The sequence below is a fragment of the Pinus tabuliformis genome, chromosome 3_2 (assembly GCF_031772625.1).
Source record: "Pinus tabuliformis cultivar Carrire ecotype Pingquan chromosome 3_2, CPIR1, whole genome shotgun sequence".
Classification (NCBI taxonomy): domain Eukaryota; kingdom Viridiplantae; phylum Streptophyta; class Pinopsida; order Pinales; family Pinaceae; genus Pinus; species Pinus tabuliformis.
The window spans coordinates 1,213,026,720-1,213,038,889 of record NC_142302.1 but is presented as its reverse complement, the minus strand read 5'-3'; positions in this window follow the sequence as shown (position 1 = coordinate 1,213,038,889).

The following is a 12,170-nucleotide window of genomic DNA, read 5'->3' as shown; positions in this document are numbered from 1 at the left end:
TTGAAGGTCTACAGCTCTTCTTGCTATCTTCACCCTAAATTTTTCGAGTAAAATGATTTCACTCCATGTATCCCCTCCGCATAGGGAAATGATTCTGGATTTAAGACCTCAGTGGTTTATATCTTTTGATTTAGAAGCTGGAGAACCCACAATATTAACCATTTCTTTTATCAACATTTCAAATCCCAATCGGGATCCATCATCAGGACAAACTTGAATGATGATAGTAGAAGAGCTTTAATGAGGGTCTGCAGCTCTTCTTGCTATCTTCACCCTAAATTTTTCGAGTAAATTGATTTCACTCCATGTATCCCCTCCGCATAGGGAAATGATTCTGGATTTAAGACCTCTGTGGTTTATATCTTTTGATTTAGAAGCCGGAGAACCCACAGTATTAACCATTTCTTTTATCAACGTTTCAAATCCCAATCGGGATCCATCATCAAGAAAAACTTGAATGATGATAGTAGAAGAGCTTTAATGAGGGTCTGCAGCTCTTCTTGCTATCTTCACCCTAAATTTTTCGAGTAAATTGATTTCACTCCATGTATCCCCTCTGCGTAGGGAAATGATTCTGGATTTAAGACCTCCATGGTTTATATCTTTTGATTTAGGAGCTGGAAAACCCACAGTATTAACCATTTCTTTTATCAACATTTCAAATCCCAATCCGGATCCATCATCAAGACAAACTTGAATGAAGATAGTAGAAGAGCTTTAATGAGGGTTTAAATAGTTTTTAATAGAGTATTTAAGAAATTGAAGGTCTGCAGCTCTTCTTGCTATCTTCACCCTAAATTTTTCGAGTAAATTGATTTCACTACATGTATCCCCTCCGCATAGGGAAATCAATAACCCCAGAATCATTTCCCTATGTTGAGGGGATACATGGAGTGAAATCAATTTACTCGAAAAATTTAGGGTGAAGATAGCAGGAAGAGCTGCAGACCTTCAATTTCTTAAATACTCTATTAAAAACTATTTAAACCCTCATTAAAGCTCTTCTACTATCTTCATTCAAGTTTGTCCTGATGATGGATCCCGATTGGGATTTGAAACGTTCATAAAAGAAATGCTTAATATTGTGGGTTCTCCTGCTTCTAAATCAAAAGATATAAACCACAAAGGTCTTAAATCCATGTTCTAGCCCTCCCATACTAGTGCGAGATAATACCCCTATCCAAGTACATGGAAAAGGTAGAGTAGATATAGATAATGGTTGCTTTGAGGACTTATTGGATGTCCCACAACTATCCATAAAACTACTATCAATCTACAAAATAATGCATTCTCAAAGAGGAAAGAGGCTAGAATTTACACCTGAAATTGTTATCATATTTTAGATAAAAAAACTACTATATAGTTGTTGTAGGTTATGTACATAATTCCACAAGGTTGTATTATTTTTTAAAATTTGGTTATGAATATTCTTGGGTTATGCTACTAACACATGTAAACAAAGACAATGAGTTATGACACAAAATATTAGCACATTAGAGAAAGAATGGTTAAGAGTTTTCCATGGTTGCAGTATAGCCAACCATCAAGAGGAAAAATTATAGAAAGGAAAGGTAACAAGGGAATCATCTATCTTTGATCTCATGCACAAAGATATCATTTGATCTTTTCCCCAACCATCTATGATTAAGGCAAGAAATGTTCTTACATTTATAGATAATTTCCCACACTATACTTGGTTCTATTTCATTAAATCCAAGTTAGAGGTCTTTGTATGTTTCAAGGTCTAGAAAAGAAATAAGCACTAGAAGGCTTCAAAATATGGCACATAGATAATGGGGTGAATATGTGAGTAAAGACATGGAAAGCTTTTGTTTAGATGAATGTATTCAATTACAATGTCCTACACTCCATACCAAAATGACATGGAAAAAAGGAAGAAGAGGACACTAAAAGAAATGGTCAACTACATGTTGCATGCAAGGTCATCACCTTCAAAGTTATGGGTTGAATCAATCAAGTATGAAGCTTACCTATATAACATAATAGCTCACAAATTCATGAAGGAGAAACTCCTTATGAGGCTTGATGCTATACGAAACTAGAATTCACACAACTTAGTATCATAGGATCACATGCATGGGATTGAATTTCATTGGATAAGCCATGCTAGTTGGATATTTAGATGGATTCAAAGTGTACAAGTTACTAGACATTGCTATAGAAAAACTCTTTATTGAGAGGAGTGTAAATCTTTAAGAAGATCCTCTACATGCAACTTCAAAGGAAATTGCTAGACAACCTCCACCACTTCTAGATATAGGTATTCTAGATTATGCTTCTTCATGCACTTTAAATGAGAATTCAAAACCTAATGAGTAGGTCATAGAAGATTCAAATTCCCCACCAGCTTGGACAAATAAGTGGCACCTCATGAGTGATCTCTTAGATGATCCTCTAAGGAGATCTCAAGTGGAAAAAGTTCCACAAACACTTAACACTACAAAACAATGCATTAACATGCACTAGTATGTGGCACTAACTTGTGATCCTCAATCTTGTGAAGATGCTAAAGGAAATCTCAATTGGGAAGCAACAATGCACAAGGAATACAATTCTCTCATTTCGAACCACATATAGGATTTGGTTCCATTTCTAGCAAGTTAAAAGTAGGTTCATTGTAAATGGATATAAGAACTAAAATTAGAAGCAAATTGATGGAAATCAAGATGTATTAAGGGGTCACCCATCAAGATGTATTAAGAGGCCAGGGTGAACTAGTATTTTACAAATTTTACATTTCAATTAATTATATAATCTAATGAAATTAAAAAGTAGCAAAAAAAAATAAAAAAAATTAACAAGTAGCAAGAAAACACTAAAAATGTAAATTGATTTAATTTGGAAACCCTTGGATGATAAAAAACCCAAATCTTATTTTTATCAATCAAAAGAACCAACTTTATTACATCAATTTTTGTGAGCACCTACTCTAAAGAGACACCAACCCCCTCACATATGCAGCATCACTTGTACCACTTTCTATGATATACTTGTACCACTTGTACCACTTGTATGATACCCAATAGAAATACTATGAGAAAAAACACAATTGTTATGTAGATATTTTTCTAAAAATATTAAAGTAGTGAACACAATAACCATATCAACCACAACAAGATACCTTTATTGATAAAGAATCCCTCTTGGTATTGATTCCAATATACATATTTTACAATATTTATATCTCTATATATACCACCTTTATCCATAAGGTACAACCTCATAGATATCTTTTATAATATTTATATCTCTATATATACCACTTTGATCAATAAAAAACAACTTTCTAGTAAACCATATTTCAACTAATTCCTTATTTACTAATGATCACTTTCATTACATTACCATTGATGAGCCCCAATTTTTGGTACAATTTGGGCTCATTTGGCCTACTTGCTTTGCTCAAACCATTCATCTTTTATTGCTTATGCATTCATTTCTTGGTTTATTTGTGTTGTTTGTAGGAAGAAGGGTAGGCATTCTATCTACGTGACTAATACATGATGATTTCAGGTTTTTGGCATTAAAAGGGAGGAAAGACCACGAAAAAGGAGACAAGGAGACAGTAAGGTGGCACTGCTGGTTTTTAGGAGAGGATGTCCACAGTCTTGGGGACCTTCCTCGTGATTCCCACCATAGCTCCGAGCTCCAACCAATCTCCCCACCGAGCTTAGAGGCAGCCAACCGTTCTACAGGAACAACAGTTACAACTGTTCTACAGGATCAGCAGTTTAACCTTCAGTTGGACATCCGAGCTCCATAAATCAAGGAAACCTGTTGGATTATCATTTTGCATAAATACTGAGGCCGTAGCCTTTGATAGGGGCTTTTTGGAACTTTTGCATTACCATTGTAATTTTGAAGTACGAGCTATAGCTCGGTGTTGGTTCTTGTTGTAAGCCAGTTTTGGCATGACATCAGATTTTTGGTTATGAATAAAGGCAGGCAGATTTTGATCTCATTCTGAGTTTCTAAGGGAGCTATAGCTCTCAGGTTAGGGCCCAACCTGAGAGCAATAGACCTCCTCTGTGTTGTAATGTTATTTGCCTTTCGTTCCAGCACTTCGTTTCTTTACTTTGACATGCAATTCGAATTTACAGTCTGCTGATTTAGTTTTTATGAGATTGAATAGGATTCGTTTATGGTGAATTTGCTTCCAGTTGCTTAGGTTAGAAGAGGATAGTTATAATTCATTGGAGCTCCAGAAAAAGGTTGAAAGGACCTCACTGCCATCTCTGTTAGGGATTGGGGTGTAGTCTGAACCAACCACCAAAATCAAACGCAGTTCTTTTCACGTCCATGCAAGCTGCAACAGTTACTTTAGTCGTAGATCCATCCATGCACTTTGGTCTTGATCATTACTTCTTCATTCCACTTCCATGCACGAGTTTCTTTCACAAATTGCACTGCTGTTCATTGGTTCAAAATAGCATAGTTAACGTAGGTTAAAGAGTTCTCGTTTTTGGTGACATTCAAAGACAATTTGTTTCATCTACACTGCTCCACACCATTCCATTACCTTCCTCTTCTTGCCAACCACACCTAAAGCCACTCAACCGACCTCTGTTCAGCTCGTTTACCTTCCAGCTCTTCCATTACTCACGTAGCTCCATTTACTTAACCTTTCGTTGATTCCATCCTTCCAGCCATCGACCCACTCCATGCACTCTTTCTCCATCTGACTTCTCTGTTCCTGAGCCATCACCAGTTCCATCTCCATCTCACCTATCCTCCCATACCACTCCATCACTTCACCATCTCCCAAAACTCCCACGGTCGAACATCCTGTAGAATTTCACAGACTTCCTATAGAACCCCTGAGTTTCCTGTAGGATCCCCTGTAGAAGCCTGCAAACTCGGTTGCTGAGCATCCGAACGTGGTAGACTTTTGTGGACTGATGCTAGAGATCCTCTAGGGCCTCTCCTAGCCCCCTTGACCTTGCCCATGCTTTCCTTCCATTCGAATCGCTCCTGCACAGTCAAACCCTAATCAAAAGCATCATCACAATAAATCCAACCACTTAATGAAAAAATACAAAAACATGTCTTTTCAGATGCAAGTAGCTTAAATGCATGTATTTCAGCTCACTGCAAGTAATGGCATCATTGGTAGAAGTTTCATTCACAGTTTTGCATTGTAAGGGCCTAGCTAGTCAAATTAGGGTTTACTAGGGTTTTCATGCTTTGTTGGCTTTCAGTTTCTTTCTGCAAGTAGATTAGCCTCCTTTGAGTTAGCTTTCGTCCATCACTCATAAAGCTTCTTCTGTGAGCATATAGAAGTTGGCTTGAGCCCTAGCGGACTTGTGCCAGCTGACCAAGTGACAGCTGCGACAAGAGCTAGTACTTGTGCATACAGCACCATCGCTTCCAAGTTTGTACGAACTACCAGGTTGATAAAATTAGAGATAGGAAGCTCCAGGAGTTGTAGCATTATTGCTACAATACTGGAGCCCACCATCTTTTTGGCGCCGTTGCCGGGGAAGCGTCAGAGTATTAGTAATTGTTGCTTTTCTTCTATTTTCTTACTCTTGCCTTCTGCTAAGTAGTTTATTTCATTTCCATTCTGCAAAAGTAGCATAGACATTTCCTGCTTTCATAGATTAGCATTTCCTACTTTCATAGATTAGCATTTCCTGCTTTCATAGATTAGCATTTCCTTTCTGCAAGTGTAGACTAGCATTTCCATTCTTGCAATTTCATTTGAGCAAAGTAGATTAGTTCTTTCCTGCTTTCAGTTTAATTCTGCATCTTTCATATTTAGTTGTAGATCAATCTGTTTCAGTTTTGCAGGTACCAAAAGGAAAAAAGAAAAAAAAATCAAAAGAAAAAGAAAGTCTTTTCCATTTCATGCCTCGTAGGAACCGAGATAGATCAGGCAAATTCCTACCAAACACCCCCACCACATCACTGAGTCACCCTTCTCTCTTCTTTGGTGACAGTGACCCAGAAGAACCTATAGGTGAACATCCCGAGATATACAAAGATCCTATAGTAGAAGAAGAGTTAGAGACCACTCCATCTGAAGCTATGGCTGACAATAGAAGAGAAGATGAGAGAATAGAAGGTGCCTTCCCCATCCGAGAGACCAATGGAGAAATGAAAATGAAGAACATTAGCCCCTCCGCCTTACCTCACTTCCATGGGCTGACTACTGAAGATCCTGATACCTTCCTGTTTGAGTTTGCTGTCCTTTGTAGAACCTATGACTATACTGAAGATGAGCAAAAGCTGAAACTTTTCCCTTCCACTCTTAAGGATGCAGCATTACGCTGGTTCATGGGCTTACCTGGGAATAGTATCACCACTTGGGCTCAGATGCAGCAAGCTTTCAATACCAAGTACAAGGATTATTGTAGGTCTAAGGAAACCAAGGGAGAAATCTTTCGGATGACCATGGGAAATGATGAGTCCTTAGAGGATTATGAGGAGAGGTTCCAACTAAGCTATAAGCGGGCCAGGTGCACACTTGACCCTGAATCCCTCAAGTTGGTCCTGCTCCGAGGAGTCCCTGAAGACCTCTTAGATACCCTTCACATGTTAGCTGGGGGGGACATTTACCAACTGCCTTATGAGGACATCAAGACTGTGTTTAGAAACCACTCCAGGGCAGCTAGGAAACGAGGTAGAGGAAACCTCCCCTCAACTAGTGTCCCTTTCTCCAAACATGAACTTGCAAATCAATTAGAAGATCTCAAGAGTGAGGTGAGACAGACCATTGCCATGCAGCTGGACACATTCAGAATTCAGCAAAAGAAAGAAGAAGCTGAGAGAGCCTTGGCTGTCTTCTGCCCTAGGTGCACAAGGAGACACCCTAAGAACGAATGTCCATTGCATTCGGTTGAAGTGTGTTTCGTTTGTGAGGAGGACCATCCCACAAATCAGTGTCCAACCTTACCTGGGTTTAAAGCCATGTACCAAGGGACAGAAGCTCCCACTGAACCTCTCTATTACCTCAACCAAAGGAGGCCACAAGGATCTAGACCTTATCAGCAGGGGATGCAAGGGGCACCTCAAGCTTATTATAGCCCCAACCAATCGACTCCTATGCCTTCCTGGGGTCCCCCTGCTCATCCTTCTTGGTCCATGCCTCCTCCATGGTCTTATCCACCTCAGTACCCTACTCAACCTACTTCTCATTCATATCATTCACATGCCCAGCCACAGCCTCAATGGAATGCACCTCAATCGGGGTGGAGGCCCCAATACAACACTCCTCCTGCCATCTTGCCTCCACCACCAGTTCAACCTCAGCCATTACCTCCTGCTCCTCCAAGGCAACCTCAAATGCCTGCTCAACCGAACCCGAACCCCAACAATAGACAGGCCCAGCAGGTATACACTGGGGAAACCTCATGCCCTACCTATGCTGTGGAGATCCAGGAGATCAATCTTCGATCTGGAAAGACTCTACCAGATCGCCAACCTCCTCCCCCAGAGGATGAGGAAGATAAACAGGAAAGTGAACCAAAGGCTATTCCACCCTTTCCTGAGAGACTAACAGCCACCACACAACCCAACCCAGAGGAGGATGAGCTTCTGGGAGAGCTCAAGCAGTTGTGTGTGAAAATACCCCTTCTCCAAGCCATCAAGGATGTGCCAATATACAACAAACTGGTTAAGGAGAAGTGTTTCAAACACCCAGGCAGACGGAAGAAAGATGCTTCAACTATCAATGTCATAGGACAACTGTCTGACCTTATGTTAGGACAAGTCATCTGCCCAAAGTACCTAGATCCTGGAAGTCCTGTAGTAGATGTCCACATCAATGGCACCATTATACCTCACACCTTGATTGATCTGGGGGCTGCCATTAATGTGATGACCAGGGATACCATGCTTAAACTCAATCTTCAGGGTTCCTTGAGGAAGACCTCGACAGTACTGCAACTGGCAGATCGCTCCACCGTGACTCCCGAAGGGATTGTGGAGGATGTCTTGGTCTCTATTGACTCTTGGGAATACCCTGCAGACTTCCTGGTTCTGCAACCAAAGGCAAAGCTTACTGGATATCCCCTCATTTTGGGAAGGCCTTGGTTAGCCACTGCAGATGCTTACATAAGTTGTCGTGCAGGAAATATGACCATCAAAAATGGTCCTATGTCCAAGCAGCTAGTCCTATACCCTCCTGCCCAACCCTCCTTAGAGCATGACTTACCACTCTGGTTGGAAGAAGGAGAGGAAGACGAGGTGTACTCAGCACCTCTGTGCACCTTAGATACCACTAGAAGAGACCCCCCAACCGAGGATGACTTGATCGAGACCTTGATCCAGAATCCACCTTCCAGTGCACTACCCTTAGAGAAATTGGTGGAGGATGCCCAAGCTAGCACCTTAGTGGATCTTTGTACAACCAACCCTGTCACTCCCAGAGTTAAGAATGTGGAGTTCGGCCCTGAGAGAGCATTAAAGATCAGCTCCTCCCTATCTCCTTCCCAGGAAAAGGAGCTGTGTAGCCTGTTGGCCAGCCACTTAGATGCTTTTGCTTGGAGCTATAAGGAGATGAAAGGAGTTCATCCTTCGGTTTGTACTCATCACATATACATCAAAGAGGATTGTAAACCGGTTAGGCAACCTCAGAGGAGAATGAATCCAGCTCTTAAGGACATTGTCAAGGAAGAATTGCAAAAACTGTTGGATGCAGGATTCATCTACCCCATCTCAGATAGTGAATGGGTGTCCCCTCTAGTGTTGGTTCCCAAGAAAAATGGGAAGTGGAGAATCTGTGTGGACTACCGAGAATTGAACAAAGCTACCAAGAAAGACCATTTCCCTCTACCTTTCATAGATCAAGTGTTGGATGGACTGGCAGGAAAGAAGTTCTTCTCTTTCCTGGATGGGTTTAGCGGGTACAACCAAATCCAAATCAGCCTGGAAGACCAAGATAAGACCACCTTCACTTGTCCTTGGGGTACCTTTGCCTACCGAGTCCTTCCCTTTGGGCTATGCAATGCTCCTGCTACCTTCCAGAGAGCTGTCTTGAGCATCTTCTCGGAGCTGGTCCATGATGCAGTAGAAATCTATATGGATGACTTTACTCCTTATGGGGCCAACTTCCAGGAAGCATTGTCCAACCTGGGAAAAGTCCTAACCAAATGCATTGAGATGAACTTGTACCTTAGTCCTGAAAAATGTGAATTCCTGATGACTGAAGGGACCGTGCTAGGCCATACCATTTCTTGCCAAGGGTTGCAGGTGGATCCTAACAAAATTGCTCTCATCAAGAACGTTCCACCTCCTCAAAAGGTAAGGGATGTTCGGAGTTTCTTGGGATTAGCAGGATACTACCGGAGATTCATTAAAGATTTCAGCAAGCTAGCCTCGCCATTGTTTGGCCTGTTGGCAAAAGATGTGGAGTTTAATTGGACTGACGATTGTCAAAGGGCTTTAAATGAATTGAAGGACAAGTTGGTGTCAGCCCCAATCTTGAGAGGTCCAAACTGGGCCCTACCTTTCCACATCCACACTGATGCCTCGAACAAAGCCATAGGTGCAGCTTTAGGACAAGTTGAGAAAAAACTTCCATATGCCATTTACTTTGTTAGCAAAAACTTGTCCAAAGCTGAGCTGAATTACACTGTAACCGAGAAAGAATTCTTGGCTGTGGTCCATGCACTGAACAAGTTCCGACATTATATTACTGGCTATCAAACCTTTGTACATACTGACCATGCTGCAATTAGATATTTAATGAATAAACCAGATGTGAATGCTCGTATTATTAGATGGTTACTTTTATTGCAGCAGTTTGATTTGACCATTGTTGACAAACCAGGTAGAGAAAATGTTGTTGCTGACTTTTTATCTAGATTGGATTTGTCTGCAGATGAGGATGGAACAGTGGATGACCAGATGCCCGATGAACATCTGTTTGCTATTTCAGTACTCTCTCCATGGTTTGCTGATATAGCAAACTACCTTGTTTCAGCACAGTTCCCTCCGCACCTATCTTCCAGAGAGAAGAGCAGAATCATCTAAAAAAGTGCCTCATTTACTTGGATCGGGGGCAATCTTTTCAAGCTTGGCCCCGATCAAATCTTAAGGCGTTGTGTAAGGGAGGAGGAAGTCTTTGATATCCTCCTCACTTGTCATGATGGGCCTTGTGGAGGACATTTTGCAGCAAAGAGAACTGCCTTCAAAATCCTGCAGGCAGGCTACTATTGGCCCACACTTCATCAAGATGTCAGAAGATATGTCAGCCAGTGTGACCAATGCCAAAGAATGGGGAAACCGACCCAAAGGGATGAGATGCCTCTCCAACCTCAAGTGACTCTTGAGCCATTTGAGAAGTGGGGCATGGACTTTGTGGGCCCAATCAACCCTCCTTCGAGGCAAAGGTCTTACATCATTGTGTGTACTGACTACTTGACAAAGTGGGCAGAGACTAAAGCAATCAAAGCAGCAACAAAAGAAAAGGTGGCCGAGTTCCTAAGAGAAAACATCTTCTATAAGTTTGGCTATCCAAGAGAGCTGGTCACCGATCAAGGGAGCCAGTTCACCTCCAACCTGGTTGAAGATCTACTAGCTCATCACAAGATCAAGCATAGGACTTCCACCCCTTATCACCCTCAAGCAAATGGGCAGGTGGAAGTCACCAATAGAGCATTAGAAGGGATCTTGACTAAGGTGGTGAGTAGCAGCAGAAAGGACTGGGTAGATCGCCTGGTTGAAGCCACATGGGCTTACAACACCACTTGGAAGACCACCACCGGCTTCACACCTTATGAGCTGGTCTATGGGAAGAAAGCTTTGCTGTCCATTGAGTTTGAATACAACACTTTGAGGATGGCAGCTCAGCTGGACCTAGATCTCAGCCATGCACAACAAGAAAGGTTATTGCAGCTGAATGGATTGGATGAGCACCGAATGCAGGCCCTCCTTCACTCAGAAGTGGTTCAACTTCAGAGAAAGGTGTGGCATGACCAACATCTCCATGACAAGCAATTTCAGCCGGGAGATTGGGCTTTGTTGTATGACTCCAGATACAAAGATTTCAAGGGGAAGCTGAGAACCAGATGGCTAGGACCATATGCAGTGGAAAAATGCCATGACAATGGATCTGTCCTTATTCGAACCATTGATGAGGAAGCCATTCCCATGCTTGTCAATGGGCATCGATTGAAGATCTACAGGAGACCTCTCTCAAGACAAGAGTTCATCAAAACTATGGAGAAATCTGTATTGGTCATAGAGAAGGGTTCTGCCTCTGCTTTGGGCATACCCTGAAGGATTTTAAAAAAAAAAAAAATAATAATAATAATAATAAAGATCCTTGGGTGAAAACCTCTCTGAGGCGCCCAAGGCAGGTGGTAGGGGTGAAAACCTCATTGAGGTGCCCCTATTGTCTTTCAAAAAAAAAAAGGAAAAGGTTTGAAAAGGATCCTTGAGTGAAAACCTCTCTGGGGCGCTCAGGGCAGATGGCACGGGTGAAAACCTCTTTGAGGCGCCCCTGTTATCTTTCAAAAAAAAAAAAAAAAGAAAAAAAAAAAAAACAATAAGCAAAATATGGTAAAATTGCATGCAGGTTGCAGATGTTCTATGGAGGAGAGGAAGCCTCTCAACTCAAAGCCAAGGGTCCTTATCATGCTGTCAAGGGACCTCACCAGCACCTCCTCCAAGGATACCCATGTTTTTTCAAGGTATGTGCAATTTTATCATTGTTTGAATCTTCTACAGGAAGATGCAGTCTTTCTACAGGAAGACGCGGATTTTCTACAGGAAAGTGCAGACTTTCTACAGGAAGCCCGAACTTTCTACAGGAAGCTCTGTGTTCTACAGGAAACTTCCTGTAGAAGTTTGGGACGGCCCAGAATTCATTTTAAAAGGAGATCTAGCGACTAAGGATCGGTTTGGACGCATGCAAGCCTCTGTTGGCACCCTTGCACATTGCTGTCACCTTGCTCCACCATCCTTGTCGACATGCAACCAAGTTCCCTGCACCAGCAAATCAGATCGATGATTTCTCGCGGGAAAAGCCATTTTCAAAGATAAACAAGTGCTGATATCTCATACCACATGCATCAGAAGCTCCGGGAGCGTGATCGAAAGGTCAGATCCTCCGTCGTGCAGCATGCACCCAAGGAGGAAGAACTGTTACGAGACACCCCGCGAGAATCCTGTAACAGTTAAACCTGCTAGAGTGGATACCATTC